The following is a 14,473-nucleotide window of genomic DNA, read 5'->3' on the forward strand; positions in this document are numbered from 1 at the left end:
CTTTACTTTTAGCCCCACAGGTCATGGTAAACGCTTTCCCCTTGCTAATATTTAATTTTCTATCGCTGATAAAGGTGGAAAATCTATTAATCAGGCGCTGTAATCCTAACGGTGTTCTAGAGAGCAGGACAGCGTCATCGGCGTATAATAACCCCGGCACAGGGGCTCTATTTATCTGGGGGGCATCCGCTTTAACACTTTTTTGAATTTCATCGATTCTGTTAATAAATAAAATAAAAAGGAGGGGGGCCAGTACACAGCCCTGTCAAATCCCTCTTTTAACTCCAAATGTTGGGTTGCATTCACCATTGGTGCCAAAACGCACAAAAGTTGTTAGTTTCCTGTACAGCCTAGCCAGAAAGTAGATTATGCCCTCAGGTGCTCCTAACTGTAACAGGGTCGGCCATAGAATAGAGTGGTCAACCATGTCAAAAGCACTACTTAGGTGTGCGAAGCAGAGGTAAATTGAGCCGGATTTTGCTTCAGTGTATTTCCCGATCAATAAATCAAGGTTTAAACACTGATCGAGTGTACCCCGGCCCTTTCTAAATCCATACTGACTGTCGGCAAGGATACCCTCTTGCTCGGCCCATTCCTCTAACCTCGCTAGCATAACTCTACTCATAATCTTGACTGAGGAGTCAAGAAGAGAAATCGGGCAGTAATTTTTCACCTCAAACCTGCTGCCCTTCTTATGTATCAGGATAATAATTGGTTCCCCCATGATTCAGGGGCCTCGGTACATACGTGCTGCTTTATAGACATCGATGGGCATTCCATAGGGTCCCTGGGCTTACCCCCCTTACTTGCCCGTATGCCAAGTTCTACCTCACTAACTGTGATATCCAGGGGTAGAGCTTCCCACCTTCTCAGGTCGGTATCCAAACAGCTGTTAGAATCAAAAATATTTAAAAAGTGGGCTATCCAACCATCGCTCGGGACATTAGAAGTTAACTCTGGCAGATTTTCATCCTTAAGAAAAGGAGAGTTCACAGTAGCCCAAAACAGAGTACTATTAGAGCACTCAGCAGCCTGGTTGAGAGAATGCCACGCCAGCTGCTGTAGCTCACTCTTCCTCTGTTTTAAGGCACATTTATATTCTCGTCTTAATTTTATTACAGAGTCAGTGTCCCTGAGCTTTTTGGCAAGGGCATGTTTTAATTCAGTTAATAGCCTAGCACATGAGTGGTCAAACCAGGCCGGTTCATTGTTACGCTGACCCCCTTTAGGTTTGGCGAACCTGGCATCAATAGATTTAATAATATCATTAAAAGCAGATATAACCTGTTTATGGTCGGCACTGTTGTCAAGTATGAGAGTGATATCTCCCATGCAATCCCTGACAATAGAGCCAATTAATTCAGTAACTTTTCCCCTATCCATCTTAAACGAACTCCGTTTGGTCTATGGGGTTCCAGATTAGAAACTGTAGTACCCTCGGTAACATAACATTCACCCCAAAAAGTAGTTTCCAAGATATCATCCTGTCATAATTTTATCAAACAGGATAGGCAGTGTCATAACATATATATTTATTCATTTTATTAATGCTAACAATGTTTAAAACAGTATTACTGAATAGCCAATTAGATGTCTCATTGCTATTTCACAGACAGCTTAGACAGGCAAAAAAAATTGAGAAAGGGAGAGAGAAACATACATTTTAACTGCCCTTAATTTGTAGAGTAGCGAGCCACCTTCCCTCATTTTGACAGTAGGTAACCTGAAACAGGTTTCACTTCTGTCAATACTATCAACCCCTATTTGTAGCAACTGGGCATAAACAAAGTTATAGGAGGTACATAGCGCTTTTGAGAGGGCTAAAACATAAATAACCAACCCCCAATCCCCTTAGCAAATGTACAACTGTAATATGAGGGCACATGAATTCAAACTAAATTTCATTGCCTCCACTTTTGTACAGTAATCCTCAGACTAGAAGCATTACTGCTGTATAAATATTAAAGTTATCTGTTAATCAAAGTTCACATATACCATTATATAGTGTTCTTATGATATGAGTACATAAAGTGCTTGCTTTTGCTAAAATAAAAAGTAAAACTTTAAGTTCCTCCTCTTTAAGTTTCTCCTCTGTCGTCTTTCAAAAAGTTTCAGAGGTCAAAATGTCAAAGCAAACTTTGGTCTGGGAGCCATGCTAGGCTTCAAAATATAGAACTGACATTGAACCCTTCCCAGCTGTCCTATTCTGTATGCAAGGGTTCCCATGCGGCTTTCCCAATTCAAATTCACCCTAAAGACAGAAAGCTGGAATGCAGACCCATTCCCCTGTTTGTCAGTTTAAAGTTAAAATAATAACTTCTGCTGGTTTTTTATACATATTTTCAATTATAAGCAGTGTGCAGTAGACTTGTCTAACAATATAGAAGTCAGCTGTTTGTATTATACCTAAATGTATGCATTTATTGAAGCCCAAGGCAGTTTAAAAGCTGCTCTGAATTGCAAAATTTGTTTTCAAATTAGTGAATTTTGCCCAATTTCGACTTTGACATTTGGGGCACTTAAAAATGAATATCCTAAGTTTTTTTTGCATAATAGTCATCTTCAGAATGTTCTCTACACATTTCCAGCACTAAGCGTTAAAGGCCCGCCAAGGCCTTATGGCCCTGTTGGAACTAAACCCCAGCCTAAACACGACAGAAAGACCCAAAAGAACAAGAGCAGAAATTACCATGAGCGAAGCATTGGTTCTCACGTCCTCGTTTGGCACTGCCCAGACTGTCACCCCAAAGTCTCAGATCCAGGTCATCACTGGATTTAGAAGAGAGCTCTCCCCAACCAGATCTTCAAGACCCCCAGCCTGCCTCACGAACATTCACAGGGCCCCCCAAATGAAGAAACCGAAAAACGCAGAGACCACTACCAAATGCATGCTCAGTAACTGCAGATCTGCTATCAAACATGTCACAGAGCTGGCGGAAACCATCCTTACCCATGACATAGACATCACGTTCATCACTGATACATGGCTAAATGAGTTCTCCTCCCCAATCATGGACATGCTGGTGCCGCCAGGCTTTGTAATCATCAACATAGACAGAACAAACCAAAGCATAGGAGGCATAGCAATCATTCACAAAAACACCATCTCCATGTCGGAAACCGAAGCCCTCAATTACAACACTTTTGACAACATCACAGTTTTCTGCATCTCCTCTACCATCCACCAGGCAACACCACTGCATTCGGAGAACACCTATCAGATCTGATGACTCACTGCACACTCTGGGACTCCAGCAATCTAATTCTAGGTGACCTCAACCTACAATGGAATGAGGAAAACAACCTGCTGATCCGAATCCTGAATGAACTCCTATACACCAACAACCTTATCCAGCACTGCTCAGAGGAAACTCACCACAGGGGATCAATCCTGTATGCCATTATTGGCCAACCTGATACAGTCACAATCGATTGCCCCCTGCCCGTCGACTGGCCCGACCACCATATCATCCTATTCCACATCAACCAAATGACTACAGGCCACCCCCCTAATCAAGATCTCCCTCACTGGGTGAGAAATCTAACTCAGATTCCCGTAGGGGAGCTGGAGGAAAGAATAAGCGCTCGCCTCCCTATCTCCTCGGATGATCTCTTCACAACAGGAATCACCACTCACTACAACATCACTGTGAACGCCATTATTGACCAAACAGCCCCTTAAAACTAAAAAGAGTCAGGAACATTCCCTCGAGATCCTGGTTTAACACAGACATAAATGCCAAAAGAAGACAACTCAGCGCTGCAGAAAGACTGGCAAAACAATCCATCCACAATCCTGCTTGACCAACTCAAATCAGTACGCAGGAAATACAAAAATCACACCAAGTGTGAAAAAATGTCCTTCTTTTCCAATGTGCTCAAAAACGCAAAAATCAGGCCCAAAGAACTCTTCACCCTCATTAGGCAACAAACCTCCAAACCCCCTTCAACTTCCACGCAGGCTTCTAAAGCCCTGTGTTAGAACTTCGCCAATTTCTTCAATGACAAAATCATAACGATTGAGCTCTCCATGGACATCAACCGCAGCCCCCGCTCAGGAGCTTGGCCCCAGGCTCAGAGGATACAACACCCAATCACCCCTGTAACCATTGGAAATCCTTCAACCCCATCTCCGAAGCAGAGACAATCAAACTGATCTCTACATCTAAATCCCCATCACACACCTTTGATCCTATACCTGCCCAACAGGCCAAAAAGCTAAAACTCTCCCTAGCACCGCTCTGGACCAAGATCATAAACAGCTCCCTGAAAACCAGAGCCATACCTGACTGCCTCAAAGTTGGCCAAGTCACACCATTGCTGAAAAAAACAGGCATGGACATCAACGATTTGAACAACTACAGACCGTCTCCAATCTTCCTCTCCTTGCTAAACCCTCGGAAAGGTGCGTTCTCCTTCAACGTCCTCAAAACATAGACAGCATTAACCTTCTGGACCCCAACCAATCGGGTTTGAGAAAAGGCAGTAGCACTGAGACAGCGATCCTGAATAGCTTAGATGATATATACAAGTCTCTTGATGCAGACTAATGCTGCCTACTCATACTCCTGAACCTATTGGCAGCCTTCGACACAGTGGACCATAAACTTCTCATTAAGGTACTTAAAGAAATGTAAGGTGCAGAAGAGGTGGTCCTACACTTGTTTGCCTCCTTTCTCCAGAACCGCACCCAAAGAATCAAAATCAAAAACTTCTTGTCGAACCTACACCCAGTCAGCAGAGGTGTCCCCCCAGGGTCAGTTCTCTCCCTAAAACTCTTCAACATCTACATGGAACCCCTCACAACCATTCTCAAAAAATCCAGCAGTCCCTTCCACCAAACCACCTCCATTGATGTCATTCAGAGGCTCAATGACACTCTAAGAGAAGTCCAATACTGGCTCTCACTAAACCACCTGAAACTATATCACAACAAAATAGAAATCCTCCTCATTGCCCACAAAAAGGAGAACCCCCAAGTTGCAAAATGGCTAAAAGCAATCAAGGGTCTCAACGGAAATCTCACCTTGGCAGACTCCGTAAAATCCCTGGGAATCACCCTGGATTCGAAACTAGACATGGACAAATACATGAAGAACATGGCAAAGAGCGCCTACCTCAACCTGAAATTACTCAACAAAATAAAACTCTTCATCCCACCCAAAGACCTCAAACAAGCTACTCAATCCCTGGTACTATCTTCACTAGACTATAGAAATTCAACCCTGACAGGTACAGCAAAATCACACTTGGCCCCCCTCAGATCAATTCTTAATGCAGCTGCAAGAATGGTCACCAGAGTAAAGAAATATGAACACATCTCCCCCACACTCAGAGTGAAAATGTGTGCCAATTTCAGAACTGCCTGCCTCCTGCACAAAGCCCTCCACACAGCGAAACCTGTCTACCTGGCCTCCAAACTCAAGAAGGCCGGTCAGACAAGAAGCCTCAGGAGTTCCAACACTCAACTACTCATCCTGCAGAAAAGTTGTAAACAAAAAACTGCATCCCGTTCCTTCTCTGGAAATGCACCCAAAATCTGGAATTCCACCCCAGTCCATATCAGAACCAGCCCCTCCTTTCTAGAATTCAAATGGCAACTCAAAGTCCTCTTCCTCAATCGTTCTCTCACTAAAGGTTAACTCCCGCCCAAACTCATAGTATTGCACACTGTGGCAAGCAGACACTCTGTCACAGAGACCTCTACCTCACTCTTATCCCGAATCCTCCCGAAAACCCCCCAACCGCAAAGAGGCATGACTGGATCTACTATGCACACTACTATGAGAATATTGTGACTACCTTGCTTCTAATGTTCTACAGCTCGTGAAGACTTCAAAGGCGCCACTAATCATCTTGTGTAGTATTAACTATGTGATTTCCTCGCCACAAAGTGTTATAAAGCGCTCCGATACCTTTGGGTCTGGCCACCGCTATATGAAATTCCTTAATAAATAAATAAAGATGTTGTCAGACTTTTTTCTGAAGTTCTGTGAACACAAAAAGCTCAATTAAATTGGTATTCCCAAGCTCTTCACTAAATATTTGAGACAATTCTTAAGTCATTTGGACCAACTGTTATTTTTGTGTCCGATTCAAACTGTCACCTGCATTTAGATTGGCTGAACAGATTTGAAGGTACATCTATAAACCCGAACTTCCGCCTCCTGCCGTTTATCTCCTATGTCCTTTGACCTATAAAATAAGGCTAGAGGAATTTCCCCCTGCTTAATTTCTCTGCCCGAAACTTCAATTAGCAACTCCTAGAGTCCAGCCCGATCCTTTCCAAAATGGCCCTTTCAGTTCAGCATTAGGAAACGTTCACTAGGTTTTAGAGCCTGATATGCAATTTGTAGATCTCTAGTTAAAATGGGGCCAATAGACTGACCTCAATGTTTAAAAAGACATGGCATCTTTGGGGCCTTTCAATATTAATAAAGTTACTGGTAAATTTGGTTGTACTCAAGCATTCATCATTGAATATGCTAGTTTTGCAATAGCATAATCTTATGAACTGCTTTCAGAATAAGTCTGTCTGTTTTGGTCTACTCTATAACACTGGCTCTTGAGGTTCTCACTCTCATTGTGCTTTCTTCATATATTGTTCTAAAGCAGGTTGAATATGCATTAATCCATTGGTGAACTATTACATTATGAGTGGAGAGAAGCCACCAATGGGCTATACTTTGTCTGATTTCTTGATTTTATACTCAAGTTTGTGTTTTTCATTTCTTTTTTTTTTTTTTTATATTTTTATTGACAATTTTTTCCATTATATACACAAACTCCACCCTCCCACCCCCCAACCCCCCAAGACCAATAATATACAAAAAGCCTTATTACATTCATGAATCTGTGGTTAATAAATTAAAGTTCATTAGGACATATGCGGAGACAGCAGTTAAATCATGATAAATAGATAGTAATACGAGATAGTATATATAGGACAGCCTATGTATGTCTCTGAATCCACTGCAGCAGTGGTGCCCAGATCTGCATACCCTTTCTTCTTTTATTAGATCCTTTATTTTTATAGATTGCGACCTTAAGGCTGCAGGTCCCAAGTAGCCTAGCCCTCCATTGTTGGAAGGTAGGTGGATTGGGATCGAGCCAAGACGAAGCAATACAGAGTCGGAGGATTGCCATGCCCACAAAGATCAACCCCTGCATGTTTTCCTGCCGCTCGCAGTTTGCTACCCCCAACATAATTTCCTCGATTGAGACGTCCACTCTTATTTGGCACAATTCAGACAAGAATTCAGATATATCTTTGATCAGAATATTAAGCGTGTTACATGTTGCTAACATATGTATCATGTCAGCCCCAGATAATGCACAACGTGGACACGTAGTACCCTTCCCTGTCGCCCATTTTGCAATTTTCTCAGGTGTATAATATAGGCAAAAGAATGTTTTATAGCATTGGGCTTGTAGTTTTATTGACATTAGCGATGTTTGGGATAATTCATATGCGCGACGGGGAATAGTAGGCTGTACTCCCAACTTGATCTGCCAAAAATAATACTGTTCATTCATATCATCTGGAAACACTGAATTCAGGGACTCATATATTTCCTCAATCTTAGGTGTGTTGTTTTTACAGAGATTATCAATCAGTTGATTATTCTTGAAATTGCACCGCCCGCCAATTTTTTTTGATAAAAAATCTCTAACCTGCAGGTACTTAAAAAAATACCTGTGGCTAATATTATATTCTACATGTAGATCTTCAAACATCTTGAAGCCCTCTGGTGCATAAAAACAGCCCAACTGTACCACTCCAGCCGCGACCCATCTGTTAATACAGCTATACAGAAAAATTTACGGTAAATCATTATTAAGACTCATTGGAGTGTAGTATGAGTATCGCCCAAACCCCAAGAGCCTACGTACATTGCTCCACACTTTGTACAACCCTGCAATAGTTTTGAACTTAACTTTCTTAAAATAGCTATCATTTACATGCCGCCAGAAGCAGCCAGTACATTCTTCTCCTAGTATAATTTCTTGCGGGGTCGGGATCGGTAGCCTGGTTTGATCGTGAGTGATCATTTTGACACAGTATTTTAGGACGGTGGCCCAATAATAAAGTTTAAAATTAGGCAGAGATAATCCTCCTCTCTCCTTTAGTAGCATTAGCCATTTAAGTGCCCGTCTGGGTTTCTTATATCCCCAGATAAAGCTAGAAAACATAGAGTCTATAGTTTTAAAAATATGGGGAGAAAACTCAAGACAAATAGTTCGAAAGAAATATAGAACACGGGGAAAAAAAATCATCTTGATCACATTACAGCGACCACCAATAGTGAGATGTAAATTATTCAGTCGGATCAGCTCTTTCTTAGTACGTGATATCAGAGGGGTTATGTTGTTCTCAACGATATTTTCAATTTTCGCATTTATTTTAACACCTAAATATACGGCCTCCTTGGTCACTCTTGGGTCTCTCATTGTAATTTTGTTATTAAGAACAATCTCGGTTTTATTGGAGTTCAATTTATAGCCCGAGATTAACCCAAACCGATATGTCTCTTCTTCTATCACAGGCATAGCTAGATTGGGATCCCTAGTAATAAGTGCGATATCATCGGTGTATGCTAAGATTTTAGTATTATGATTGCGTATTTGAATCGGGGGTATTGATGCAAGGCTCTCCAGCCATCGGATGAATGGATCAATATATATTGCGAAAAGAAGAGGGGAGCAAGGGCACCCCTGCCTTGTCCCTCTCGAAATCGAAAAATTCTCTGATAGAAATCCATTTACCAATACCCTGGCGCTTGGTTTATTGTAGAGCCTTTGGGTAGCCTTGATGAATCTGTTGGTGATTCCACAATGAGACATTGCAGCCCATAAGAATCTCCAGGAGACCCTATCAAACGACTTCTCTGCGTCCAGCAGGATAAGCGCCATAGGGTCTCCTGTTGACTCCGTATAATCAAATAGAGAGATTACCCGTTGTATATGGTCAGTTGTTGACCTTCCTGGTATAAACCCATGCTGGTAATATGATACTACTTTATTTATTTTTGGTGCGAGCCTAGTTGCTAAAAGTTTCGAGTAAATTTTGGAATCACCATTGATCAATGTAATAGGACGGTAAGATCCTAAGTCAAGAGGGTTTTTATTTTTTTTCAGGAACACCACAATCTTAGCCTCTGACCATGAGGCCGGTGGGCTCTCCCCCTGAAATATCTGAATAAAGAGTTCTGCCATTATTCTTTTTAATTGGTCAACACATTTCTTATAAAATTCTGTAGGGATCCCATCCAATCCTGCCGCCTTTCCACTAGCTAGCGAATTTAAAGAATGGAGAATCTCAACCCAAGTAGGTATATCATCCAGTATATCCGGGTCTTCTTTTTCAAATCTAGACCCTGGGATTGTATTTAGATATAAATCAGGGTCCCCCAACCCCACAGTAGGTTCTGTGTATAGATCTTGATAAAATCTCTGGAACGATGCCCTTACTTCAGATGATTCCGATGTTAAACCTAATCTTGGATCTTGAATTTCTTTGATAGTGCCTGTTGAAATCTCCTCTCTTATACGTACTGCCAATTGATGTCCAACTTGTTCACTTAGCTCATATACTTTCTCTTTCTGTAATGATGCTTTGATAATGGCTTTTTCCACGAATATTTCTGATATAAGATTCCTAGTTACGGCTACCTGAGTCAAAACATTATCTATCGCCTGGCCCTGTTGTGTTGCTATAATCAAGTCCTTCTCAATTTTACTTAAATTTTCTTGTAATGCTGCCATATAGAGTTTACCTTCCCTATTCAATCTGATTGAAAATTGCAGTGTCTCGCCCCCTTATGCTGGCCTTCAGGGCGTCCCACACTATTGCAATAGGCGCACTACCCAAATTATCCTCGATAAATCCTGGGATCCATCCCCTCATGTGTTGACAATAGTTTTCATTCTTCAATAAAGTCCTCTCAAATGTCCAGTTCATAAATGGACGGCTAGTCTGGGTGCATAGTAAGTTCAACATTAGTGGATTATGGTCCAACAATACCCGTGGAAATTTTTCTATCGAGCACAAAGATTTCAATGAATTTGTCATAAACATATAATCTAACCGTGCATGTCGGGAATGAGGATATGAATAAAAGGTGAATCCGGGATCTCCATTATGATTATGTTTCCACCCATCTATTAGACCATGTATAATGCACAAATCTTTTAGTGCTTGGAAAACTCTTGGTTTCCTACCATGATATTTGTAATCAGGACCAATTGTACAATACCCTGGCAGATGTAAGTTGAGATCCCCGCAGATGATGAGGGGTAGGGGCCAGTGTGTCAGCTCGTTGGATATATCAATCAGCATCTCTGGTTCATCTGAAACGCTCCCATAGATGGTGCAAAGTGTCAGCTTGTTTAGCCCACAATTATACAGGCATTCAGCAATTGCCCATCTACCAAATTTATCAGATAACACTCTATTGAATTGGAGCCCCCCACCTTTTGCTAAAATCGCCACCCCCTTAGTTCGTACGCCCTGTGTTGAAGCAATAATAAGTTTATACCCTAGTGTTTTAAGCAAATATTGCTGAGATCCTTCAATGTGTGTCTCTTGCAAACAGACGATGTTAGCTTCCATTGATTTCAACCCCACTGCGACCTTCTGTCTTTTTTTAATATCATTGAGGCCACATATGTTAAGTGAGACTATTTTTAATGTAGCCATACTGTTGTTAGAGCTATTATGGATCGCCTAATGTCCTGACAGTTGTATATTTGTCTGTCTCTATACCCCTTTGTAATGTCTTTTCCAACATCCCTGTACTCGAAATCCCTTGGTTTTGTGCCCCCCCATTCTCCCTCAACCCCTCCCCTGTGCCCCCCCCCCCTGCCCCCTTACCATCCTATGAGGCTTCCTGAGTCCCTGGGTACCCAGGTGTGGGCGTCTGTGTGGTCAGAGTGCCTCAGCGCACCCCGTCAGCTGGCCCTATATACTTGATTTGAATGGGTGGGGTCAATTGTGAAATTAGACATTGGCCCTAAGGTTTTTCATTTCTTGATTACGATGAAAAGGTATTCTTTGTTAGTTGAATTCTCTCTACTTTTTTAAAGATCACTGATTTCTTCTTTTTGCAGCTCCCTCAATGACTGGTGTTGCTCAATGTTTTTCCAAAGGCATTAAGAATTGCCTTAGCCCTCTGGAGAACACAGATAGGAAAAAAAGGTAAGTAATTACGTAAGCTAATGGATTTTCATCAGCTCTTTCTTTCTTCTTTCTCTCCTTCTTTACTTTATTCTTCCCCTCAGTTCTTTTCTTTGAGCATTTGAAGTCTATATAATCTATTTAACCTCTCCTTGCTCTTCTTCCTAAGCTAAAACAATTGTGTGGGCTCCTCTTTCCTATCTTTATCTTCATTATGGAATTTCTTTCAGCCTTTCATGACATCTAGGAATGGGCTCTCAGGTCAAGCAATGTGACACTTAAACAATACATTTTCATGCTGCCCATCAAATACCCTATGGCTGTTTGCCTTGTGCAGCCTGCCCTCAAACTGTGTATCAGCAACGACTGTCCTTCTGACTCCTCGTGCAACTGAGGGGACCTGTCATAGTGACAGTTTCAGTCCCTGCTGTCCACCTCCTAGAATTCTCTCTCCTCCACTTTCCTGTGTACTGCTCTGCACTTTTCTCCCATTTGGATAGCCTCCACTGCCTAACTTCCAGTTCCCTATCTCCTTCACCCTCACCGATGTGGCTCATCTCCACCTATTTGGTCCTCTCTCTGTAACTCCACCTTGCCTATCTTCTGCTTACCTGGCGTTAGTTCTTCTCCTCTAGGGTGCTTCATGCTTCCTGATTTTTTTCCACTTTTCGTTGCATTCTATTCCACCTTCCGATGTCTTTTAGCTCTTTGCACTATCAGGTTTACCCTGTCACCTCTTCCAGATTTGGACTCCCATGCTGAAGCAGTGCTGACATTGAGGGCAGCACCTCTCTGGGGTAAGTTTTCCGCTCACAATTACATAATTAAGAAAAAGTGAACTCCAAATTCCAGTTGATGATTTGTGATTTCAGTTTATTCACCAGAGACTGTCTCAAATTCTTTATTATCTTGATAACCTGAGGCATTTTAACATGAGGATCTGAGGTATAAGTTAGAAGGTTATTGGTACAAAGGATACATCATATACCCGGCTAGCTCTATCTATAAAGATCTGCTAGATATTATATTGGCTTGTGCTAGACTGGTGGTAGCTAGGGCCTGGATTGCTCAGAACCCTCCTCATACAACCGAATGGTGGACATTGGTTTATGAAATTTACACTATGGAAGATGCTATTGCTACGAATAGAGGAATTAAAGCTAAAAATAGGTTTACCAAAATGTGGGGTAATTTTTTGCAATGCCAGTACCAATTAAAACCTTGTATGCTTTTTCGGTTTACGATGCTATTAATTATTAGTGATATGTCCTGACTAGGAATTACATCTTTTACTTTTGTCTCTGCTTTCTTTTTTTTCATTTGTTATAATACGAACTCGCACCAAATTGTACTTGACTTACCTTATTTTTTCGATTTTGTACTTGGATATGTTAATCTCCCTGACTTGCTTGTCAAATAAAATAATAAAAAAAACAAAAAAAAACAAAGGATACATCAATTGTAAAACATGTTACATGAAATGGGATGATCTTGTTGTTACGTCTCAGATACTGTGCCAGGAGTTCAAAATTAATCACATATGACTTCAGGAGAGGACACTCCTGATAGAGCCTAACTTAGGCCTTGCCCTACTATCCAAGTTCATCTAGGATGGTCTTTTATTTGCCTGCTAAATGTTGTCGAGGGGAAAAACAACATGTTAGAATTTATACTTGCAAAGTACTCATGCTGTAGAACCACAGACTCCAAATTCCAGTTATGGATTTTTATTATAAGGCCAAAAATAATTGTATATAGACACACCACAAAATCAATGAATATAGGTACAGGAAAATAATACAGAGTCAAATCTGCATATATATAATTGATTCGGCAAAAGAGACACAAAACTATAAACTCCAACATTGATACACAGCCCAAAATGTATGCAGAGTCTAAATCCTTTTTCATGAGGGAAGGAAGCATGAAATGTCTTTCCCTACACTACTCTCATAAAGGAGGGTTCTATTTGCTTCCCCTAATTTAGTTCTCAAAGGTGTCAGAGCGTGTAGACTTCCTTAGAAGTACTCACGTCAAATGGGTCTTATTAGCTTAAGGTTATGGAGCTCGCTTTAAGATGCTCCTTCTCCGAAAATCTAGAAGTCTGCGTTTTCTGTCCCTGCGCACAATACAAAAAGGATAAAGTTAGCCCCCTCCCAAAGGTATCACGTGCCATTTTGTTTCATTTCTCCACAGGTTCAGTGTTTTTCCATGATTTCTTTAATTTAATTTTCTTTGCTTCTTGCGATCTTGGAGAGTAGATAGGCCTGTCACAGACGATATCCTCCCTTCTCGCTTCTCAGGCTGTTCAAAGACATTCCAGTTATCTCCCTAACTAAAATAACGATGTTAAATTCCTTATACCTGCAATAGGAGGAAAGCACACTGTTCCGGCACATCCAAAAATACATTCAATTATTTCTTCAGTAGCTAGGAACAAAAATCGTAAACAACTTGCAGCCTGGGCCTAGACTGCAGGCAACTTTAACACACGATTATATGAATATGAATAAAATGTCGCCCTATACCTGTAGATACAAAATAATGGTGTCTTCCAGTATATGCAAAGTTCTTGTAATTGACACATTACATTTCGTGGTTAACATGTAGAGTAAATGGATTTAAAACGTAACACATAGTGATGCTAAAAAATATGCAGATACATTTAAGTTGTGGTATAATGCATCCCTAGATGTAGAGTGCTGTATGCACTCTATGACTCCTATCTTCTACCTTATCAAATACAGAAACCCTGGGTAAGACTCCTGTTCACAAGAACCATTGTAATGACTGCTATATAAAGTGCCTAGACTGCTCTAAAAAATCTGGGTTCTAAGTATATATGTCCTAATACCCATGAGTAAGATTAATTTAGATGGTGGAATGCCTTGGTGGAATCAAATTTATATGTGCCACTGACAAATAAATTAACTGAAGCAAAGTGTGCTAAGACACTAAAGGGCCTACATGAGAGTAACTCTGTTTGGTCTTCATGAACTATACATACAGCATATTAGCCCATTACGTTTCTTAACCAAAATTCCTGAGACCACCTTTGTCTAACAATTAAAGAGGAAAATTGATGTATAGGTGTCATAAATCCTTATCTGGTTTTAATATAAGGGAGATAGTCGCCACCTGGATGTCCGCTTAGTGCCATTATTCCAAGGAAAAGATTGTGCTGAATAAGAACAACATAGTCAACTAGTCCTCTATACACCTCCACAGATTGCTCTTCAGGGCGTGCTATTTCCCCGCTCATAATTCTACCAATGGCATCTTTCATTTTCTCACCAG

This window comes from Lissotriton vulgaris, chromosome 2_1 (assembly GCF_964263255.1).
Source record: "Lissotriton vulgaris chromosome 2_1, aLisVul1.2, whole genome shotgun sequence".
NCBI lineage: Eukaryota > Metazoa > Chordata > Amphibia > Caudata > Salamandridae > Lissotriton > Lissotriton vulgaris.